Genomic DNA, 23,425 nt, shown 5'->3' on the forward strand with positions numbered 1-23,425 from the left:
TAGAATTGGGCCTATAGACTGAATTCTGTGTGCTTTGGAAATTCTGTTGGTCTGAGTGTTTTCCCATTGATGTGGCATAGCTCACTTAATAATGTTAACAGAAAACACTTGCCAGCCTCAGTGGGGAAAATAGAAAGGAATTCTACACACGCATTTGATTGAGGCTAACTCTAATTTCATTGCACTAGGATTTATAGCTGGATCTCTCACTAGTGTTTAATAAGAGTGATTTGCACAAATTCCCACACAAAAATAAGAGCGGATCCCTTACACCAGTGGTCACCAATAGGTAGATCACGATTGACTGGTCGATCGTGGAGCCTCTGACAGTCATTCTGAGTCTCAGTCATTGAGATTGTCAGAAGCTCCACAGTTGATCAACAGTCCAGTGGCACAGCAGGGCTAAGGTAGCCTCCCTGCCTTCCCTGTCCCCATGTCACTCCTGGAAGTGGCCAGCATGTCTGATCAGCTCCTTAGGGGGAGAGAGGGAGGGGGTTTCCAGGCACTGCCCTTGCCTGCACCCCCACTGCATCTCAACCTCCTGCCTCAGCCACCTCCCAGAGCCTACACCCTGTCTCCCCCCGAGTCCCCTCCTGCACTCCAACCCCCTGCCCTAGGCTCAAGCTGGAGCCCCTCCCACACTGTAACGTCTCGGCCCCAGCCCAGAGCCTGCACCCCAACCCCCTGTCCCAGCCCGGTGAAAGTGAGTGAGGGTGGGGGAGAGCAAGTGATGGGGAGGAGGGATGGAGTGAGCGGGGCAGGGCCTCATAGAATGGGCATGGTGTGGCCCCGGGCAGGGGCGGTTCCAGGCACCAGCACACCAAGCGCGTGCCTGGGGCGGCAAGCCACGGGGGGCGCTCTGCCGGTCGCCGCGAGGGCGGCAGGCAGGTTGCCTTCGGCGGCATGCCTGCGGAGGGTCCACTGGTCCCGCGGCTTCGGCGGACCTCCCGCAGGCATGTCGCCGAATCCGCGGGACTGGGGACCTCCCGCAGGCAAGCTGCCGAAGGCAGCCTGCCTGCCGTGCTTGGGGCGGCAAAATACCTAGAGCTGCCCCTGGCCCCAGGGAAGGGGTGGGGCAGGAGGCGGGGTGGTTTTGTGGGATTACTGTTATTTCTACACTTTCTTTGAGTTACATCCTGGGTTTCACTTAAATTCAAAAAGTGACCTTGTGCTTAAAAAGGTTGGAGACCACTGCCTCACGCTGTCATGCGGTTAACTGGTTTGATCTTTGTTGTTGCTGATTTTTTATTTTTTTTAACTACTAGTGCTTCTCTCTGAGTTATTGAAACATGATCTCTGTAATAAGGGGATAGTGAATGATTTACAAATTACAATCTAATTTTTTTTGTTAACCTTGCAGAAATCTTACATACCTGGGGCAAGTAAGTTTTTATTTTTGACTAGCAAACCATGTTAAAATTCATACTTAATCATTTTCATAGCATGCAATTATCATTATTTGTGATACACGCTTTCCATTTAAGAAGGATGGCTGCTGCTGTGAGTAGCTGATAATGTGAAGACAGAGAGGTCAGGGGAATCCCCACCTAACATTTTCCACTCTTACATGTAGTGGCTTCCTCTGCATAAATTTATGGGTCATTACTAGCTTTCTCTGGAAACAAGAAGATTCACGATAAGTGCAGTAGAAGTGTGTTTTTAAGATGTTCTTAAGTACGAACAAGGTAGGGGACTTGCAGATGAGCTTGAAGAGGGTGTAACATGCATGGGGGCTGGATAAAAGAAGGTATAGAGGTGATTTGAATGAATGAAAATCTGGCTAATGGGCAGACAAGTTTGGGAGCATGGGGTGGGGAACATAAAGCTTGAGAAGGGATGATATAGGGGAGAGGTAGAGTTTTTAACATGGTGACAAGAAGTCTAAACTTGGTGTAATATATCATATGGGAAGTCAATAGAAGGATTCAGTAATGTCATCAAACTGGTCAAGGAAGATGAGTTTAGCAGTGGCATTTTATATGGACTGACAGAGTTGTGTGGGTGACCAGAGAGGAATATGTTGCAGTTATCAAAATTGGATATAATGAGAGGATGAATGAGAGATGGCTATGTTGAAGGGGTATGGACAGATCTTAGAGCTGTCACAGAGGAAGAACTAGTAGGATTGCTGGTGGCATACTTTTATCACAATTTTCCTGATTAATATGGACAAGACATTTTTTCTGAGACCCATGTTACAGGGCCAGTCTAATTTTTACTCTGTTTACAACTGAGTCCACATACAACATGGTTCACAGGTATTTCCTAGCTGTGTAGTTATACCATGTTTCAGCTTTGTCATGAAAAGGACTGTAATTAGTTTCTAACCATTATTCTGCTGTGTAGATGAAATGGCCTTACAGTATTTGTGTAACTGGGTTAGTCAGTCCCACCTGTCAAGTCTACATGCACAATGTGGGATCCAGTGGATATAGTGCATTTAGATTTTCAGAAAGCCTTTGACAAGGTCCCTCACCAAAGGCTCTTAAGCAAAGTAAGCAGTCATGGGAAAGAGAGAAGGTTCTCTCATGGTAGGAATAAATGGCCAGTTTTCAGAATGGAGAAAGGTAAATAGTGTTGTCCCCCAGGGGTCTGTACTGGCCCAGTCCTATTTAACATAATCATAAATGATCTGGAAAACGGGGTAAGCAATGAGGTGAAAAAATTTGCATATGATACAAAATTACTCAAGATAGTTAAGTCCCAGGCAGACTGCGAAGAGCTATAAAAGGATCTCTCAAAACTAGGTGACTGGACAACAAAATGGCAGATGAAATTCAGTGTTGATAAATGCAAAGTAATGCACATTGGAAAACGTAATCCCCACCATACATATAAAATTGTGGGGTCTAATTAGCTGTTACCACGCAAGAAAGAGATCTTGGAATCATTGTGGATAGTTCTTTGAAAACATCCACTCAATGTGCAGCGGCTGTCAAGAAAGCTAACAATGTTGGGAATCATTAAGATAGGAAATATCATATTGCCTCTATATAAATCCATGGTACATTCACATCTTGAATAATGCGTGGAGATGTGGTTTCCCCCATCCCAAAAAATATATATTGGATTTGGAAAAGGTTCAGAAAAGGGCAACAAAAATAATTAGGGGTATGGAATGACTGCCGTATGAGAAGAGATTAGTAAGACTGGGACTTTTCAGTTTGGAAATGAGTTGACTAAGGGGAGAATATGATAGTTTATAAAATCATGATGTGTGCAGAAAGTAAATAAGGAAGTGTTATTTACTCCTTCTCATAACACAAGAACTAGGGGCCACCTAATGGAAATTAATAAGCAGCAGGTTTAAAAGAAACAAAAGGAAGTATTTTTTCACTCAGTGTACAGTCAACCTGTGAAATGCCTTGCCAGAGGATGTTGTGAAGACTAACAGGGCTCAAAAAAGAACTAGATAAGTTCATTGAGGAGAGGTCCATCAATGGCTATTAGCCAGGATGGGCAGGGATGGTGTCCCTAGCCTCTGTTTGCCAGAAGCTGGGAATGGGCAACAGGGGATGGATCACTTGATGATGACCTGTTCTGTTCATTCCCTCTGGGGCACCTGGCATTAGCCACTGTTGGAAGACAGGACACTAGGCTAGATGGACCTTTGGTCTAACCCAGTATGGCTGTGCTTATATTCTTATGCTCATGTGAGGAAATGGTCCCAATTCTCTAACTTTGGCAGGAACAGCTGAGGCAGTATGCGATATCTGCCCAAAATTTTCCCAAATGCATTGACTTAAACACAGTTGTGTAGTGATGTGTGTGGATAGGCCAACACTGTTAAAGCGCTGCTGTGCTGTGAAAAAAGTTGCTGCATTCAGCGAAGTATATTAGCTCTGTGTGAAACACAAGTTAGGACTTGATTATGTTTAACATGGATCTGTCTGTCTGTAGTGTAGCTAGAGCACTAAGTCATCATGTATAGTCTAAGGCTCTGTCAATACTCGTTTCAAATCCTGTTTAGAAACATCCTGTTTCTAGGGACTGAAAAAATATGTAATAGGAAACACTGGCCTAAACATGACGTTTCTTTCATATCCCATCCTTCTAATCATAGTGGTTTTTTTTGTTTTGTTGTTTTTTGGTTACAATAAAGTAAATTTACATTTTATAATTTAAAGCTTACAATAAATATCTGATCTCCATAATAGAAAACTTTGTTATACAGTACACTTGTTATGAAGATTAAAAGTGCTATCTAAAAAGTGCTATACAAATATTAAATATTTAGGTCCCAGTCCTGCAAACACTTGTCTGTGTTTAACTTTAAGCACGTGTGTTGTCCTGTTGAAGTCCGTGGGAGCTTCTCATGCTTATTATTAGTCACAGGTAGAAATGTTTTATGATTGGGGTCTTAATTTTTACAACATGCCTGTGAGAGGTAAGCAAGTATTCTCAATTTAGCAACTGGATAGAGAAGTTAAAGTTGACCTGCAAAGGTGGGTTATATATACCATCTTTGTTTCTATATATAAAGAAACCACTCATACTCTTTTTCGGCTTTCTTTTGTTCAGGAAAATAAACTTTAGAAATATAAATAAAATAAAATTAGAAATATTTTTTGTCCCCGGCTTTTCCTTCATGAACAAGGTCAGCTCCCAGACCGCTGCACTGGGCAGCACAGCATGGGGAGGAAGTGACCAGCCCTCTGTGGAGAAAGAAGTGGTTCAGGATTGTTTAGAAAAGTTGGATGAGCACAAGTCCATGGGGCCGGATGCACTACATCCGATGGTGCTAAAGAAGTTGGCAGATGTGATTGCAGAGCCATTGGTCATTATCTTTGAAAACTCATGGCTATCAGGGGAGGTCCCGGATGACTGGAAAAAGGCTAATGTAGTGCCTATCTTTAAAAAAGGGAAGAAGGAGCATCCAGGGAACTACAGGCCAGTCAGCCTCACTTCAGTGCCTGGAAAAATCATGGAGCAGTTCCTCAAGGAATCAATTCTGAAGCACTTGAGGAGAGGAAAGTGGTCAGGAACAGTCAGCATGGATTCATCAAGGGCAAGTTATGCCTGACTAACCTAGTTGCCTTCTATGAGGAGATAACTGGGTCTGTAGATGAGGGGAAAGCAGTGAATGTGTTATTCCTTGACTTTAGCAAAGCTTTTGATACAGTCTCCCACAGTATTGTTGCTGGCAAGTTAAAGAAGTATGGGCTGGATGAATGGAGTATAAGGTGGATAGAAAGCTGGCTAGATCGTCGGGCTCAACGGGTAATGATCAATGGCTTCATGTCTAGTTGGCAGCCGGTATCAAGCGGAGTGCCTCATGGGTCGGTCATGAGGCCGGTTTTGTTCAGTATCTTCATTAATGATCTGGAGGATGGTATGGACTGCACTCTCAGCAAGTTTGCAGATGACACTAAACTGGGAGGAGTGGTAGATATGCTGGAGGGTAGGGATAGGATACAGAGGGACCTAGACAAATTAGAGGATTGGGCCAAAAGAAATCTGATGAGGTTCAACAAGGACAAGTGCAGAGTCCTGCACTTAGGACGGAAGAATCCCATGCACTGCTACTGACTAGGGACCGAATGGCTAGGCAGCAGTTCTATAGAAAAGGACCTAAGGGGTACAGTGGATGAGAAGCTGGATATGAGTCAACTGTGTACTCTTGTTGCCAAGAAGGCTAACGGCATTTTGAGCTGTATAAGTAGGGGCATTGCCAGCAGATCGAGGGATGTGATCATTCCCCTCTATTTGATATTGGTGAGGCCTCATCTGGAGTACTGTGTCCAGTTTTGGGTCCCACACTATAAGACGGATGTGGAAAAATTGGAAAGAGTCCTGCGGAGGGCAACAAAAGTGATTCGGAGCTGGAGTACATGACTTATGAGGGGAGACTGAGGGAACTAGGATTGTTTAGTCTGCAGAAGAGAAGAATGAGGGGGGATTTGACAGCTGCTTTCAACTACCTGAAAGGGGGTTCCAAAGAGGATGGATCTAGACTGTTCTCAGTGGTAGCAGATGACAGAACAAGGAGTAATGGTCTCAAGTTGCAGTGGGGGAGGTTTAGATTGGATATTAGGAAAAACGTTTCACTAGAAGAGTGGTGAAGCACTGGAATGGGTTACCTAGGGAAGTGGTGGAATCTCCTTCCTTAGAGGTTTTTAAGGTCAGGCTTGACAAAGCCTTGGCTGGGATGATTTAGTTGGGGATTGGTCCTGCTTTGAGCAGGGGGTTGGACTAGATGACCTCCTGAGGTCCCTTCCAACCATGATATTCTATGATTCCTGGAATATCCTAGGAAATTGTAGGATTATGGTTTTGCAGACACTGATCAAGTAAAACCTGATCAGAATGCAGGAAATGATTTTTATTAGGACTAGGGCTGTCAAGCGATTAAAAAAAATCACGATTAATCGCGCAATTAAAAAATGAATAATGATTAATCGCATTGTTAATAATAGAATACCATTTATTGAAATATTTTTGGATGTCTTCTACATTTTCAAATATATTGATTTCATTTCCAACACAGAATACAAAATGTACAGTGCTCACTTTATATTTATTTTTATTATAAATATTTACATTGTAAAAATAAGATGGTATTTTTCAATGTACTTAATACAAGAACTGTAGTGCAATTTATCATGGAATTTGAACTTACAAATGTAGAATTATATTAAAAAAAACAAAAACAAAAACTTTAGAGCCTATAAGTACACTCGGTCCAATTTCTTGTTCAGCCAGTCGCTCAGACGAACAAGTTTGTTTACATTTATGGGAGATAATTCTGCCTGCTTTTTGTTCACAATGTCACCTGAAAGTGAGAACACGCGTTCTCATGGCACTGTTGTAGCCAATGCTGCATGATATTTATATGCCAGATGTGCTAAATATTCAATGTCCCTTCATGCTTCAACCACCATTCCAGAGGACATGCGTCCATGCTGATGAGGGGTTCTGCTTGATAACAATCTAAAGCAGTGCGGACCAATACATGTTCATTTTCATCATTTGAGTCAGATGCTACCAGTAGAAGATTGATTTTCTTTTTTGGTTGTTGAGGTTCTGTAGTTTCTGTAGCTGAGTGTTGCTCTTTTAAGACTTCTGAAAGCATGCTCTGCACCTTGTGCATTTCAGATTCTTAAATCTTGGGTTGGGTATCTTGTGGGGGAAGGGATAGTTCAGTGGTTTGCGCATTGGCCTACTAAACCCAGGGTTGTGAGTTCAATCCCTGAGGGGGCCACTTAGGGATCTGGGGCAAAATCAGTATTTGGTCCTGCTAGTGAAGGCAGGGGGCTGGACTCAATGAACCCTTCAGGGTCCCTTCCAGTTCTAGGAGATAAGTATATCTCCATTATATTAAAAAAAAAAAATCACATTGGTACCTTCTTTGCATTTTGTGAAATCTGCACTGTAAGTGTATTTAAAATGAACAATGTATGTTGGGGTCATCATACGAGACTGTTGTAACATGAAATGGGTAAAACAGAGCTGTAGATCTACAATTTTCCCTCAAGGAGTTCAATCACAAATTTAATTAAAGCATTATTTTTTTTAACGAGTGTTGTCAGCATGGAAGCATGTCCTCTGGAATGGTGGCCAAAGCATGAAGGGACATACAAATATTTAGCATATCTGGCACGTAAATACCTTGCAATGCCAGCTACAGAAGTCCCATGTGAATGCCTGTTCTCGTTTTCTGGTGACATTGAAAATGAGAAGTGGGCAGCATTATCTCCCGTAAATGTAAACAATGTTTTTTGTCTTAGTGGTTGGCTGAACAAGGAGAGGGACTGAGTGGACTTGTAGATTCTAAAGTAGTACATTTTGTTTTTGAATGCAGATATGTAACCCCCCCCCCAAATCTACATTTGTAAGTTACATTTTCATGATAGAGGTTGCACTACAGTACTTGTATGAGGTGAATTGAAAAATACAATTTCTTTTGTTTATAATTTTTAACAGTGCAAATATTTGTAATAAAAAAGAATAATAGAAAGTGAGCAGTGTACACTTTGTATTCTGTGTTCTAACTGAAATCAATATACTTGAAAATGTAGAAAAACATCAAAAACATTTAATTTCAATTGATATTCTATTTAATAATGCGATTAATGCAGCAATTGCGATTAATTATTTTTATTGTAATTAGTTTTTTAAAATTTATCATGTGAGTTAACTGCAATTAATCAACAGCCCTAATTAGGACTATTAAAAGCTTTGTTTTTATTGACAATTGTTCAACTCAAACAATTGGAAGAAATTCTTTAACTTAAAGATTTCTGTTTAGCGGTAGTACCAACTTCATGTGCTCAACAGTCAAGAATCAGGCCCCAAAAACCATGATACTGGCTGTCAGAGTCTACCCTCACTTGAAACTGGGGGGTTTCAAAGTGAGGACCCGCATGTCTTCCCCCACCCCAAAAATCCTAGGGTAGGTCTCCCCTTTTGCTGCCACCACCCGGTCAATTTCGTGGGCCGGGACACCCCTGTTTCCCCCCTGTCTCCCTTCAAAGACACTCCCTGGGAACACAGATCAATTCACAGAGGAGGAACCTTCCCCCTCCCCCCTCTCTCCAGCCTGCTCCGGAGAGAGCGATACCTTGATTCAAACTGCTTGAATCAAACCCAGGAGGAACTGTCTCTTCCCCCCTCCCCTTCCCCTGAATTTCCACAAGAGAAGGAATTAACCAAGTCCAAAGAAAAGAAAAGAATTTATTAAGAGAACAAAAAAGAAAATACAGAATCTCTATGAGCCCAAGCTGGACACTCATAGGGAATAACCTTATCAATCTCTGGAGAGAATCTCCCCTCCCCCTTTCTCAGTAAAAAGCAATATCAGCAAACAGGAATAAAGCATTTCCTTTAGCAAACACCCCATTGCAAATATAGAAAACAAATCATAAGACTAATTCGCCTTTCTAATTAATACTCACTATTAATTAGTAGAAACTACTCCAGGAGAACTTGGAGACATGACTGACCTTTCTTAGATTTAAAAAGAGAACCAACAAAGAACACAGACAAAGGCTTCCCTCCACAGAGATTTGAAATTATCTCGTCTCTGATTGGTCCTTTGGTCAGGTGGTCACCAGGTACTGCATGTTAACCCTTTACAGGTAAAACAGACTTTAACCCTTAACTATCTGTTTATGACACTGGCCTAAAAATTATAAAATTTAAAAAAAAATTGGAGGTTTAATTTGTCTTTTGGTTTTTGATCTTATTGGGTCTCGTTTTCAAGTGCGCCCTCACGTTTCTCTGCAAACATGAAGCTTTTTTTTTTTAAAATGAAAGTGGAGATTCTGACAAACACATGGCTCCAGAAGCAGAGGCTTTCAGAAAAATATCAAATATTGTGAGACTTGACATTGCTTGTTTAGGGATGAGAGCTTGCAGTTCATATCTCTGGGTCCTTCAAGGGAAATCTAGACTTCTTTTCCCACTCACTTTATAAACAAACAAAGCAAAACTCTCAACTTTTCATGCCTTTGTTATAGCAGGAACAGTAGTGACTCTTATATTTAGGTTGCCTGATATTTGAATATATTATTATTATTTTATTATTATTATTATTTTGTAAAGCACTCTAATGCCTCCATGGTTTGCAGCAAGGTTTTACATTGTGGGGGGGAAGGGGAGGAAATAGGCCTGGAGTCATAGAGGTGCTTTGGACTCAAAAAAAAAAAATCTGATTAGATAGGGCAAAAGATGAGCTGTCTAAAATCACCATTACAGCTGCTTGTCACAGAATTACATATCTCTAGGAAATGACTTGCTAAACAACTATGTAAAAAAGAATGTTCATGTTAAGACTGCAAAGTCCAGTACCCAAAAATTAAGAAATGCCAGAATTAAGTTTGCCTATAAAAATCTTAATTCTGTCTTCTTGTGCATATACATTTATAATAGTCTTTAATTACATGGTCATATGTATTAGAATTAGGAGTCAGTATGTCCTAAATCCTAATCCTGGCTCTGCTACTAACTCAGTCTGTGTGGTCTTGAGCAAGTTACATTGCCTTTTAGTTTTGGTTGTTTTCCCATTTGTAAAGTAGGGCAGTTATATCTACCTACCACACAGGAGTATTATGAGGATTGTTTAGGTAATATCTGTATATAAAAGACTATAAAAACAATAAGTACTCTGAAAAATTAAATCGTACATGTCTTAAGTTGAGAGCCCATTTACTTGGGCACTCAATGTTATTGGAGACTCTTGCAAATTTTGGCTTTAATGTCTGTGTGCCTCAGTTCCCTGTTTGTGGTAAATCTCATACTTCACAGGGTTGTTGCAGAGAAAAAAATCATAATGTTTTTTAAAATCAGGATTTTCTATGGTGCTCATCTCCATACTATCTGTGAGAAAACTAATAATTCTTTACTCACTGCAGGGCTTGGTTGGTATTCAGTAAATAATGCCTGGGGCTGCACAAATGATGAGGGTATAAAGAAATATTGAACAGATGCCTCATTCTCTAAGTGCCAACCATCCTCTGCACTGAATGAGGCAGAGTTCCTGTGGGAAAAATAGTTTGTGATCATGTAATTAAATACTGCATCATAATGTATATATGCACACAAGGGCAGAATTAAGGTTGCAGAGGCAGTCTTAATTCTGGCATTTCATAACTCTTGAGTGCTTGACTTTTCAAATGTTAATGTTCTTTTAACATTTTTTAAATGTAATATATTACGTGAAGCAGCAAAGGTACAAGCCTGTTTTACCACCTCTTTAGGTCCTATTTAAGTGACTTGTCCAAGGCACACAGCAAGTCACAGAGCTTGAATTAGAACTCTGGAGTTTGTGATTCACAGTCCTTTGAGTCCATGGGTTCTCAGGATTACAACCTTACAGAAAAGAGTCTGGGTTGAAACTATTCTGACCTTTCCATATTACTAGGCTGGAAGGGGGCGGGGTTTTGATTTGATGGAATTGGGGTCCCAGAATGGAGGACAATCACAGCCTTGGTCATGCTCTGTCTCTAAAAATGGGTGATTCCTTCTTTAAAATAGAGAAAAATAAAATTGTTTTCTTGAACTTGCTACAAATGAATGTTGATTTTTTTTAAATTTTTTTTCTTAATGAAAATTGAGACTTGATCACTCTAAGGTCGTAGTTGTAGATGTATTGTGAAAGCTTCTTTGCTTAGCTTTCCAGAGCCACAGCCTTTTATAGCACTCAGATATAGACACAACCTTAGTATGTTGTTGCTGAAAGGAGACATGTGTTTGTGGTGATTAAATGACCTCATTGTGTGGGCTTTAGAGCCTATGAAGGGGGAAAAACGCAATCAAGTGTGGGGTTTGAATGGTTGAGAAACCACTATAACTTGTGAATTAAGGCTGATCTCTAAATAGCTGTCAGTGATCTGGATATTTCAGACCTTGCACTGCTTACATCCAAAATACTGATGTATAGGTTGCTTTGTGTACCCTTATGCAGAAATCAGCGGCTCAAAAAAACTCCACCTCATCAACATTTAGAAATTGTTATAACTTTCCTCAGAACTTAAATAAATAAATAACTGACCCAAGTGCCATACTAAGGAAAAAATTAGTTCTAAACACACAGTCTAAAAATTCTGACACTAAGTGGATATGCATATTCACTACTTAACAGTAGGCATTAAATTTCCTGTACAGATTCTTTCCCAGGTCTGTAAATAGATTAGCAAGTGCAGTCTGTCTCTTGCATTTGTATTGAATCCCATTGACTTTGATGTGAGTGCACATGATCACAAGTCTGCACCAATGCATCTAGTTGTAGGATAGAGACCTAGAGCCTGAGCTCTGCAGTGGGATATCATTAATCACATTTTAGGATCAGCGCCTAAGATAAGGTTTGTATTATCACCCAGATTTTTCTAGCAAAGTTGTAAAATGTGTGTTTGGATTTTTAGTCTGTGACAAAGTTGGCTGAGCCTAAATACAAATGAGAATGCACTTGTAACCATCATAGTAAATATCTTGGAGTGGAGTTATTATAATCAAGTTGTGGATGGGGTAAGGCCCTAAACACAGTTTGGCCCAAGCTTTGCTATAATTAATTTTGTTACATAGACATGCAAGAAAAAGTGATGGTCAGTTGATTTTTTTCCTTTAGATAAAGTGCTTCTTTGTTTAAAATTTCCATTCCAGTATTGGCAAAAGAAGACCCTCACAGCACTGCTTGCACTTCAATCTGGTTTACAGTAACTGGGAAATAATAGAATTATAAGCACTCTCAGTTCTTCCCTTGCTATATCAAACTATATCAAACTCTTTTTTTTCGCCCTTCTCAGATCAATTTCATATTTGTCTGCTACATCTTTTTTTAAAAAAAAAATCATTTGGAGATATACTCCCCCCCCAAATTCTTTTTGTTCCAAACTCAAATTAAATGTTATCTGATGATTCTCTTGTTTTTGTTTTGTTGTAGGGGGGGCTAGAGAGCTGAAGGGGAAAATCTGTTTTCCAGAACTGGTAAGTACCTTTTGCTAGACAAGTAATAATTCAGAATGTACAATATACTTTTATTAAGAGCTAGCATCCATAAATGAAGCAGGAAGTGTTGATGATTGACTGAAACCAAAATCCTGTCCAGTTTTGCATACAGGAACAATGTTAAAAAACTGACTAAAACTTAGGGTACGTCTACACTACAGGATTATTCCGAATTTACATAAACCGGTTTAGCAAAACAGATTGTATAAAATCGAGTGTGCGCGGCCACACTAAACACATTAAATCAGTGGTGTGCGTCCACGGTCCGAGGCTAGCGTCGATTTCTGGAGCGTTGCACTGTGGGTAGCTATCCCGTAGCTATCCCATAGTTCCCGCAGCCTCCCCCACCCCTTGGAATTTCCGGGTTGAGATCCCAGTGCCTGATGGGGCAAAAATCATTGTCGCGGGTGGTTCTGGGTAAATGTCGTCAGTCACTCCTTCCTCTGGGAAAGCAACGGCAGACAAGCATTTCGCGCCTTTTTTCCCTGGATTGCCCTGGCAGATGCCATAGCATGGCAATCATGGAGCCTGTTTTGCCTTTTGTGACTGTCACCGTATGTGTACTAGATGCCGCTGACAGAGGCGATTCAGCAGCGCTACACAGCAGCATGCTTTTGCTTTTGCATGACAGCAGAGATGGTTACCAGCCATACTGTACCATCTACCATACCATAAATTGGTAATAAGATGATCATGGTTACCAGTCCTTTTGCACTGCACCATTTGCTGCTGTCGTAAGTGCCCCTGGCTGAGATCAGCCAGGGGCGCAAAAGCCAAAATTGGGAATGACTCCCTGAGTCAATCCCTCCTTTTTGGTATCTAAAAATAGAATCAGTCCTGCCTAGAATATGGGCAAGTGTACTAGAGAACCACTATATCATAGAACCAGAGAGCACAGCTGCTCTGTGTCAGATCCTGCAGAAATTATGAGCTGTATGCTATTCACAGAGGGTGCTCCTGCAACAACCCCACCTGTTGATTCCGTTCTTCCCCCAGCCTTCCTGGGCTACCATAGCATTGTCCCCCCACTTATGTGATGAAGTAATAAAGAATGCAGGAATAAGACACAGTGACTTGTTAGTGAGAAATGAGTGGAAGGCAGCCTCCAGCTGCTATGATAGTCCAGACAGGACATTAAGCAGTGTGGAGAAGAGGAGCCCAGCATCCCACTGCTAGTCCAGGGGCAATTGAATCTTTTCTTTACACATGAAGGGTGGGGGCTGATGGAGCTCAGCCCCATGTTGCTATGATGAAGACGGTTACCAGCCATACTGCACCATCTACCAGGAAAAATTAGGAGCAGGCGCCCTTGATCGACCTCACTGATGCTAGTCGGCATGGTTACCAGTCCTTTTGCACTGTCCCATGTGCCAATAGGCTGATGATGACGATGGATATCAGTCATATTGCAACATCAGCCACCCGTGGTGGGGGGGGAGCAAGGATGTTGGTGTTGAGTGCTGCAGCATCCTGTCTATTTGCAGCATTCAGTAAAGATAGGGTGACATGTAAAAGAGTCAAGAGAGGATTGTTTTCCCTTTCACTTCTGGGGGTGGGTAGGGAGGGGCGCGTAAATTGCCGAGCTATGCCCTGACCCACTGCGGACACTGTGTTTGACCCATGAAGCATTTGGAGCTCAGCCAAAAATGCAAATGCTTTTCGGAGACTGCAGGAACTGTGGGATAGCTTGAGTCCTCCCGTCCATGAGCATCCATTTGATTCTTTGGCTTTCCGTTACGCTTGTCACGCAGCAGTGCGCTGAGTCCCTGCTATGGCGTCTGTCTGGAGATTTTTAAAAAATGATTTTGAATTTCGTCTTCTGTAACGGAGCGCTGATAGAACAGATTTGCCTGCCCTTACAGCAATCACATCCGCATGGTCCATGCTGGAGCTCTTTCTTTATTTTGATTTTTAACTGCATCGCCACACGTGTTGATCGGAGCTCCACGCTGGACAAACAGGAAATATTCAAAAGTTTGTGGGGCTTTTCCTGTCCACCTGGCCACTGCATCCGAGTTCAGATTGCTGTCCAGAGCGGTCAGTGGTGCACTGTGGGATACCACCCGGAGGTCAGTACCGTCGATCTGCGGCCACACTAACCCCAATCCGATATGGTAATTCCGATACTAGCGCTACTCCCTCTCATTAGGGAGGAGTACAGAAATCGATTTAAAGAGCCCTTTATATCGATATAAAGGGCCTCTCAGTGTGGACGGGTGTGGCGTTAAATCGGTTTTACGCTCCTAAAACCGGTTTAAACGCTTAGTGTAGACCAGGCTTTAGATGTTGCTAACTAAGGTCCCAATCCTGCAAGTGGAAGACTTGTTTGTGTGCAAGGATCACTCTGCAGTTTGAAGGATTGGGGCCTAGAATTCCAGTAGTTTTACAGGTCCAGTAGGCTCCTGATTTAGGTAACTTGTTAAAATGTAAAGACATGAATGCTTAAAATGATTGTCAGGATCCTGGGTGAAGGTAAGTGGGACTGGTGGCAGGAGTTTGGGATCTCAGAACTGAATCCAGGGTTCAGAGCCAGTATGAGGGTCAAGAATCAAGCCCAGAGTCAGAACCAGACAGTCAGGAAATGGGCTGAGGCTTAGTTCCAGGTATTGGGATCTGTTTTGGAGTTCCAGGGGGTTGATCAGGAGTCAGAATCTAAGTCAGAGCCAAGGTTAGTCCCAGGAATTCAGGAACAGAGAAGCAGGCAATCATGGCAGCTAGGTAAGGTTCCACATAATTTCCTAGACACTTCCTGGTACATGCCGTGGCTTTATATAGGTTCAGGGGCCCAATCAGAGATCATTAAGACCACTGTCTGTCAGATCATTTGAGGAGGAACTTCCTGTGGTGTGCTGTCTCAGCAGATTGTGGGTCTCAGGGAGGGACTAGGTTCTTCGAATGATAGTCCCTAGGCGTATTCCACATGTGGGTACGCATGTGCACCATATGCTAGAGTCCGGAAATTTTTCAAAGTAGTGTCTGTTGGCCCTCACATGCGTAGTAGCTACCCTCGTGCTTCCGACTGAAGGTATAAGAAGCAGTGCAGGTTGACACCTTTCCAGTTCCTTCTTACTGCAGCGATGGCCTCAGTTGGAATTGTGCCTTCCTTCACTTGGTTCTATAACCTATAAATAAAACATTTGTAGATAGTTATATTCTTAGATTTGTAGGTGATAGTTAAAGTTTATAGTATAGAGGTTTTTTTTTTTCCTCCAGTCGGGGAACCTCTCCCCGACTCTGGGATTATGCCCAGAGTCCGTTCAAGAATTGAGTTTCCTGCCTTCGACCCTTCTCCATCAGTAACAAACATCAGCAGTGCCTGTACAGTCTGGCTGAGGTGCATATTCCTGAAAAGTGCAGTATCTGTCGCTCCTTCCCACCCAGAACTCGAGCAACCTGGGAGCTTCATCTACAGAAGCACCTGATGAAGGCCCTGAGGCCCCTCTCCGATCTGGGCCAAGGAGACCACCCCCCACATAGGTCAGCCTTAACTGACGAGCGGTGCCTTTCCAAGCACATTCCTTGGAGCAGGGTCCTAAACATATAAGCCCAAGGATTCTTCTTCAAGGACTCCACATGAGAGTAGAATGCTCTCTCATGGACACAAGGATAGATCCCCATTGAGGAATGGTCATAAGAAACATGCTTCCTCCCTGAGCCTGTCCAGGTTGGGTGAGATGTTGCATATGGAACCTAAGGAACTGGCTCTGATGGAGACCCCCAGATCAAAGGGCAAGATACATAAAAAGAAATACCTTCTAATTCCATTGGTCATCTTGGTACCAAAGCCTAAGGATAGACTGGTTCCATATATGAGTGCTAGTCCGGATCGATAGTCAGTACCACCTCATCTATCTAAAGACTGTTTAGTTGCTGCAGATGTACTGGATCTGTCAGATTTAACTGTGGGAATCCCTTGGACACCAAGGTGTCCCGAGACTTGTACAACAACAGAGGATGTATTCCTCCCTTATTCATAGTCTCCATTTCTTTCTGACCCAGTCCCCCTGATGGGGATGATCTGACTCTGCTGGAGGAGTCAACATCACTGTCCAAGGAACTGTCTCACCTCCAATCATTTGGCTGGAGTGCCCTGGTACTGACAGCACCACTGCACCGATTGAGTAGTTCTCTCACTTGGATGAATCCGAGGAGATGGCTGCACTGGTATCTCCGTGGATGCTGTTAAGCTCCAATAGACAATTGAGGAGTTATGCTTGCCATTCCACTTGGTATGACCTTCAAACCTCTCCATCCCCAGGGACAGCTGGTACCAATGTCTTTGGGGGTCCCCACGACCTATAGATCCCTCTTTCTGGCCTTATTGTGGGTCTGTGGGATCCTTATGACAGGTGTTTGGACCCCTCTGAAGAGTCGTACCACTCCTCTCCCTCTCACCAGTCAGTGTATGAGGAGGAGGAGATTGAACCATATCCACAGGTACCGAAGGGTGCCTCTTCATCATCCCTGGACAAGGTGGTCACTCCTTCTCTGCCGGATGACCGCCTCCAATACCAGGAGCTGCCACAAAGAGTTCCCCGTAACCTACAGATCCTATTGGAGGAGGTCCAGGACTCTCATCACCAACATATTACAGCCTCGGGGACCAAATAAGGTGGCCCTGCCTATTAATGAAACCATACTGGGACCAACTGGAGTGGTATGGCACACTCCATCAGCCTGTGCCCCTACATCAAAAAGAGCTGAGAGGCAATACTTTGTTCCTGGCAAAGGAGCCGAATTATTATGTTCTCATCCTGCCCCTAACTTGCTGGTGGTTCAGGCAGCTCTCGTAAGGGCTAGGTCATACTATCAAAAGACCACCCTGGCAGATAAAGGTTCTAAGGGACTGAAGCTCCTGGGGAGGAAGGTGTTAGCAACATGAAATTGCAGGCCTGTAGAAAACTACCAAGCATTGTTAACAAAATGCAACTTTAATATCTATTCCAGGCTTGCAGTTTTCACAGAAAAGCTTCTCACAGAAGACAGCCCAATTTCAAGTCTCTCTCTTAAATGAGGGGAAGCTAGTGACAAAAGTAGTCCTCCAGGCTGCAGTAGATGTGGCTTCCAGAAGTGGTCACACTGGTCTAGTCATAAGGCTGCAATTGTCAGGGTTTCCAAGGGAAGTCCAAAACACCATGCAGGACCGTCTCCCTTTTGATGAGTTGGATCTCTTCAGTGATAAAACAGACGAGTCCCTGCACTTGCTAAAAGACTTGAGATTGTCTCTGTCTCTGTATTCCCCTAGGATTTATACATTGCCTCTGGTGTTTCCTCCTGGAGGCCAATCTTATAGACCAAGGCCGCCGCCACCTCATGCAATTTATCAGCTGAGCCTTTGTGCAAACACCAAAAGATTCAGAGGCCTCGCTTCTTGGCCCCCTCTACTGCCCAGCCTCTACTCTTTCTCTCTTAATCACCAACCAAGAGCCACGTTTGACATATTGGTCGAGACCCATGTACTGTCACTTATGCCAACCCCCCTGTCATCTTTGAGGGCTGTCTTACACTCTTTGCCCACAACTGGAACAAGATCACTATGGACAGCTGTGTTCTGGAGATTATCCGCCAAGGACACTCTGTAGTATTTCTCTCCTTCCCATCTCAGAAACCCGCTGCCCAGTCCCCCTTTGGGGACCTCTCTCATGAGGTAATTTTTCAGTGGGAAGCAGAATCCCTTTTTACACCGAGGGGCAATAGAGTGCTTCCCACTTCATTGCCATTGGAGGCGGTTCTTCTATACCCTCCATCTTTTTGAGGGATTAGGAAATATGAAAAGACCCATCCCACACTTTCAGCAACTCAACCTTCTTATTTGAAAGTTGAAATTCTGGATGATTATGCTGGCATCTATAATATCCTCCCTTCAGGAAGTGATGTGGTTTGTGGCTCTTGACATAAAGGGTGTGTATTTCCATGTGGACATTCACGCATCACACAAGAAGTTCCTGCATTTTGTGGTAGGCTAGGAGTACTTGGAGTTTTGAGTCCTCCCCTTTGGCTGGCTATGGCACCCAGAGTATTTACAAAGGTTTTCTCTGTAGTAGCAGCCCAGATGAAATGCCAGGACCATACAGTGTTCCCATATGTGGACAATTGGCTCCTGGTAGGCTGATCTTGTCAGGAGGTGAGGTGCATGACAGGCATACAACTTCTAACAGCCCTAGTCATGTGGATAAATGAAGAAAAGTCTGTTTTGTTACCCACAAGGTCAATAAACTTTATAGGGGCAAGGTTGGATTCAGTTTCTGTGAAAGTGTTCCTTCGCTCAGAAAGGTTTCATGCAATGGGCAACCTGATTTCACACACCACCCACAGATCACAAGCTACAGTGCACAAGTGCCTCTCACAGTTTGGCCACATGCACCTACGTGACTCCTTTCTCCAGACTCCACTTGCGGTGCTTGTAGACTTGGCTTCATTCAATCTATCGACCAACCAAGGACCAAATCAACTCCAGGTTGCTCCTGCCAGAGTTGTTACCTCCTTAACTTGGTGGTTGAATCCAGAAAAGTTCATGGTGGGAGTTCCCTTCAGCCCTCCCACCCCCAGGGCCACCATTATGACCGACCTCTCTCTTCTGGTATGGGGTGCTCACCTGGACAACCACACTGCTCATGGCATCTGGACTCCATTAGAGGCCAGGCTGCATATAAACTTATTGGAACTGAGAGAGATCCATCTTTTTTGCAAGCCTTCCTTCTGCTTATATGCTTACTCCATATACAAATAATATCGGACAATATCATTGCAATGGTCTATATAAAGCGCGCGTACACACACACACACACACACGCACAGCAAGAGAGAGAAAAAGAAAAAAAATCTCATCCCCTCTGCCAGGAAGAGGTCAGACTTTGGAACTGGTGCATCAGGAACCACATCACAATACCAGGAATGTGCATTGCCTTATCAACAACACCCTGGCAGACAAACAGAAGCTTTGTGATAGGCCAGAAGTGGGAAGTTCACGACACAGTCGTAAGTGAGATATTTACACTGTGGAGTACTCAGTTATATGACCTCTTTGTGTCCCAAATGAACAGAAAGCTCCCCCTATGTTGCTCAAGGGAAGTCATGAGTTGCAACTCCCAAGGTGATGCTCTGCTCATGTCCTGGATGAATGGCTGCAGATATGTCTTTCGTCCCATTCTCCTGTTTCTGCAGCTCATAGGCAGGATACACTGCGACAAAGCCAGCATCATTCTCCGAGCACCCCACTAGCCCAGACAGTTCTGGTTCATGGAACTTCTAATAATGTCTGCCTGCCCAGCAGTCAGGATCCACCTCTTCCCAGATCTCCTAATCCACAACTGAGGGAAGACCAAGTATCCCAGTCTGGGTGAAGTCCACCTCACTTCCTGGTTTTTGGATGGGTGTTGGAAATAGAACTCTCATGTTCAGCCCCTGTTCAGGTGATCCTTAACGAGAGTAGAAAAGCGTATTCTAGAACCTGCTATCAGGCCAAGTGAAGACTTTTTTTTGGCCTAGACCTGACTACACCAACATTCTCCAGATACTGTAAGCATCCTGGTTGTTCTAGACTATCTCCTATTCCTGAAGACTTCATGTGTCTCCGTTAGTTCGCTAAGAGTACATGTAACAACGATTAGTGCCTTCCTACCTCTGGTGGACAGATGCTCCATTTTTACTCACAAAGCTACAGTATGATTCATGAAAGGCGTGACCAGGACCTTACCACCAGTATTTAAACCTATGCCTCAGTGGCACCTTCATCAGTGTCCTAGCCAAGCTCACTAGTGCACCTTTTGGACCCGTGGTGAATTGTACCATGGCCCACATGTTTGTAAAGGTGGCATTTATAGTAGCTATCACCTCAGTGAGCTCAGTGCCATCATGATGGCTCCTCTTTATACAGTGTTGCACAAAGAAAAGGTTTCTCTTCAGCTATGCCCCAAGTTCCCCCCCAAGATGGTTTCTGAGTTCCATATCAAATGATACACTTGTATTTTTCCCAAAAACCTAGGCTTCCTCTGGAGATAAGAGACTTCATTCCCTCAATGTCCAGCATGGTCTGGCATTCTACCTGCAAAGAACCAAGCTCATTAGGAAATCACTGAGACTCTATCTCCATAGCGAGATATCACGGGGGCAAGCCATATCCTTCCAGAGGATTTCTAAGTGGGTCTCAGGAGGCGTCTTAGAGTGATGCAAGATAGCAAACATTCCTCCCTCTGGAGGTGTTGCAGCTCACTCCACATAAGCACAAGCTCCCTCCATGGCATTCCTATCAGATGTTTTGCTGCAGGACACCAGCAGAGCAGCCATTTGGAGTTTGACGCACACATTTGCGATTCACTATGCTCTAGTTTATGCCTCAGCTGTGGATGCAGCAGTGGGATCAGTAGAATTGTAAGGATTTTTGCTACCGGCTTTCTTGAACTTGCCTCCAGCCTGAACCCTGCTTGTCAGTCACCCAAATGTGGAATACACATAGGGACCATCACTTGAAGAAGTAGGGAGGTTACTTACTGTAACTGGAGGTTCTTCAAGACGTTTGGTACCAATCTGTATTCCACTACCCGCCCTCCATTCTGTCTGCTTCAGATTTTGTTGGATTTGCAGTGAGAAGAGGAACTGGAGAGGTGTTGACCCATGCTGCCTCTTATATCCTAGGTCAGGAGCATGAGGAGCACTACTGTGCATGTGCGTACCATTGGACACTGCTTTGAAGAATTTCTGGACTTGAGCGTATGATGCACATGTGTATTCACTTGTGGAATACGGATAGGGACCACACATGTGAAAGAACCTCTAGTTCCAGTAAGTAATCTCCACTTTCAGCAGCTGTCAGATGGCAGTGTGAGGATGTGGGTTTCCTGGGAGCCCTGCAGGCCTAGGTTCATGTTCCACCATCCTTTTGCGAAGTGTCCTGAATATTAAGAATTGAAATGTACAAAAGTAATGAAACATAAAAAGTAAGGTTTCTTCAGCAAAGTTAACTCTGTCCCCTTGCATATAGCTTTTGTGTTCTACTAGGATTAAAAAATTAATCACGATGAATCACAGTTTTAATTGCACTGTTAAACAATATTAGAATACCATTTATTTAAATATTTTGGGCTTTTTTCCCCTATATTTTCAAATATAGGATCAGGGCTGGGGGCTCTCGGTGCAGGGCTTTACCCCTCCCCCCACTCCTGCCTAGGAAATGGCGGGTGGGGGCTGGCCTCAGCCCCCTCTCGCCACTGACTGAGAAGCAGAGGGCTGAGGCTTCAGCTCACATTGCTGATGCCTCCTGCTGCTCCCACAGGTATGCGATTAACATGTTAATTTTGCTTTCAGTTAATCGCAGACATTAACTGCAATTAATTTATAGCCCTAATTGCCACTTAATATGATGTTAAATGTATGCTTTTAAAATATAGTATATTGACAACATAGTTGGATTAAAGTTGCACTGAGATCTTTAATTTTGAAGCTTTCTAACTTTTGTGTATTTGTTAGAGAAGAAAAACAGGTGCTAGTGCGTTTATGTAACTTCTATAACAGTATAATAAGTGTGTCATTCAATCTAGCTATTAATATTCATATTTTATATATAAATATATGCACTAACTTAACCACATTTGCCTGTTTGTCTGATTGTAGCAAGGTCTTGAAGTCACTAAATATCAATGAAGGATTATTCTTATTTGTGAAGAATCTATTCCAGCAAGAAATTGCACTGTGAACTACCGCCTCCAAAAGCAGAAACCTATTAAGCTAATGGCAAATCTGCTTCTTCAGTCAGCAGCATTCCTAGTTGAGGCTTGGTAGGAACAGTCTGGTATACAAAAGATCTATATTCCACAGTCATCTTTTTTTTTTTGCATTGGTGATTACCAGCTGAAGTACAGAGTAAGCTATTTCTCCTTTCCTTTTTAAAAAACACATGAGATTAAACACATTCAGGCCAACACAATCCTGCTCTTTCAAGTGTCAGTCCACTGCCTGTCTAATTGCAACTGTAATTTAGGGTTTGATCATGTTGTCATTGAAGTCGAGAGAAAAACACCATAGACATCAGTGGAAACAGGATTGGGTCCTTATAAATCCAAAAAAGCATTTATACATCTGCAATATCACTTTCAACGTTTTTAATGTCCAGTTTATTTTTATAAATCTCTGCACCTGCACAGATGACATAAAAAAGCTAATGAGTTATCTTCTAGGGAAAAAGATGGTGAACAGCACTCATCCTTTTATTTCTTTTAGATATTAATTTAAGTTCAAGTTCATTAAAAGTTGTAATAGACTTGCAAAATGTGCTTGAAAATTTACCGGCCCAGATACAATCTACTCATCCCTTTACCATGTTGTTAATGAAAATACTTGTGATATTTAACCCACCTGTTCCCGATAGGTCTAAGACTTGTAGGTGTTCATTGCTCTCCTCTCTCTACGTTGGTAGCACCTAGTAGAAGTGATCTCATTCAAAATAAGACTTTTTGGAGTATTGCATGTAGTTGCATGCTTAAAGTTCTGACCTTCACTGTCTGACAGTGAGTTACTCCTCCCTACAGCAGAGGAAACTGTCAGTTCTTCTTCAAGAGCTGATCCCTGTGGGGACATGCTCTGTATGCTCAGGCCCAGAAATTCTTCAATAGCCATGCCAGCTCATCTGAAGCTGTGCCTTCTAGTGCTGCCCTCTGAGGGCATAAACACCGGTACAGACCGACTGACCCCCATTTCTTTTTCTGTCACCCATGGTTGGGGATGGAACCTCCTGTGTCCATTTCTTTTCTTTGGTGTGCATCTTAGTTGAGTCTGTAAATACTATAAAAAGTATTCCTTGTTAGTTAGCAAAGTTTAGTGCTTGTTAGTTGGGGTTGGGGTGGGGGTCTTCTCTTTCTAGTTTTCCCTTTTTCTTCAGTGCATCAATTATGCCCAAGTACCAAGGCTTGCCTGACATGCCCCTTGGTTTTCCTAGTGAGCATCTTCATGAAATTTGTGCTGCCTCAGGGAACCACATGTCTCCCTC

At 43.0% G+C, this 23,425-nt stretch overlaps 1 protein-coding gene across 6 annotated transcripts in view; it reads left to right on the top strand.

The window, feature by feature from the left end:
• The window catches only part of PHF21A (PHD finger protein 21A), a 280,009-nt gene that overhangs the window by 48,644 nt on the left and 207,940 nt on the right, over positions 1–23,425 (top strand). For all 6 annotated transcript variants that reach the window (XM_039534728.1, XM_039534726.1, XM_039534729.1 and 3 more), the window contains exon 2: positions 12,380–12,423. The gene's annotated coding sequence lies outside the window, so the exon portion shown is untranslated. The remainder of the gene's footprint in view (positions 1–12,379; positions 12,424–23,425) is intronic.

Source organism: Mauremys reevesii, linkage group 4 (assembly GCF_016161935.1).
Source record: "Mauremys reevesii isolate NIE-2019 linkage group 4, ASM1616193v1, whole genome shotgun sequence".
Classification (NCBI taxonomy): Eukaryota; Metazoa; Chordata; order Testudines; family Geoemydidae; genus Mauremys; species Mauremys reevesii.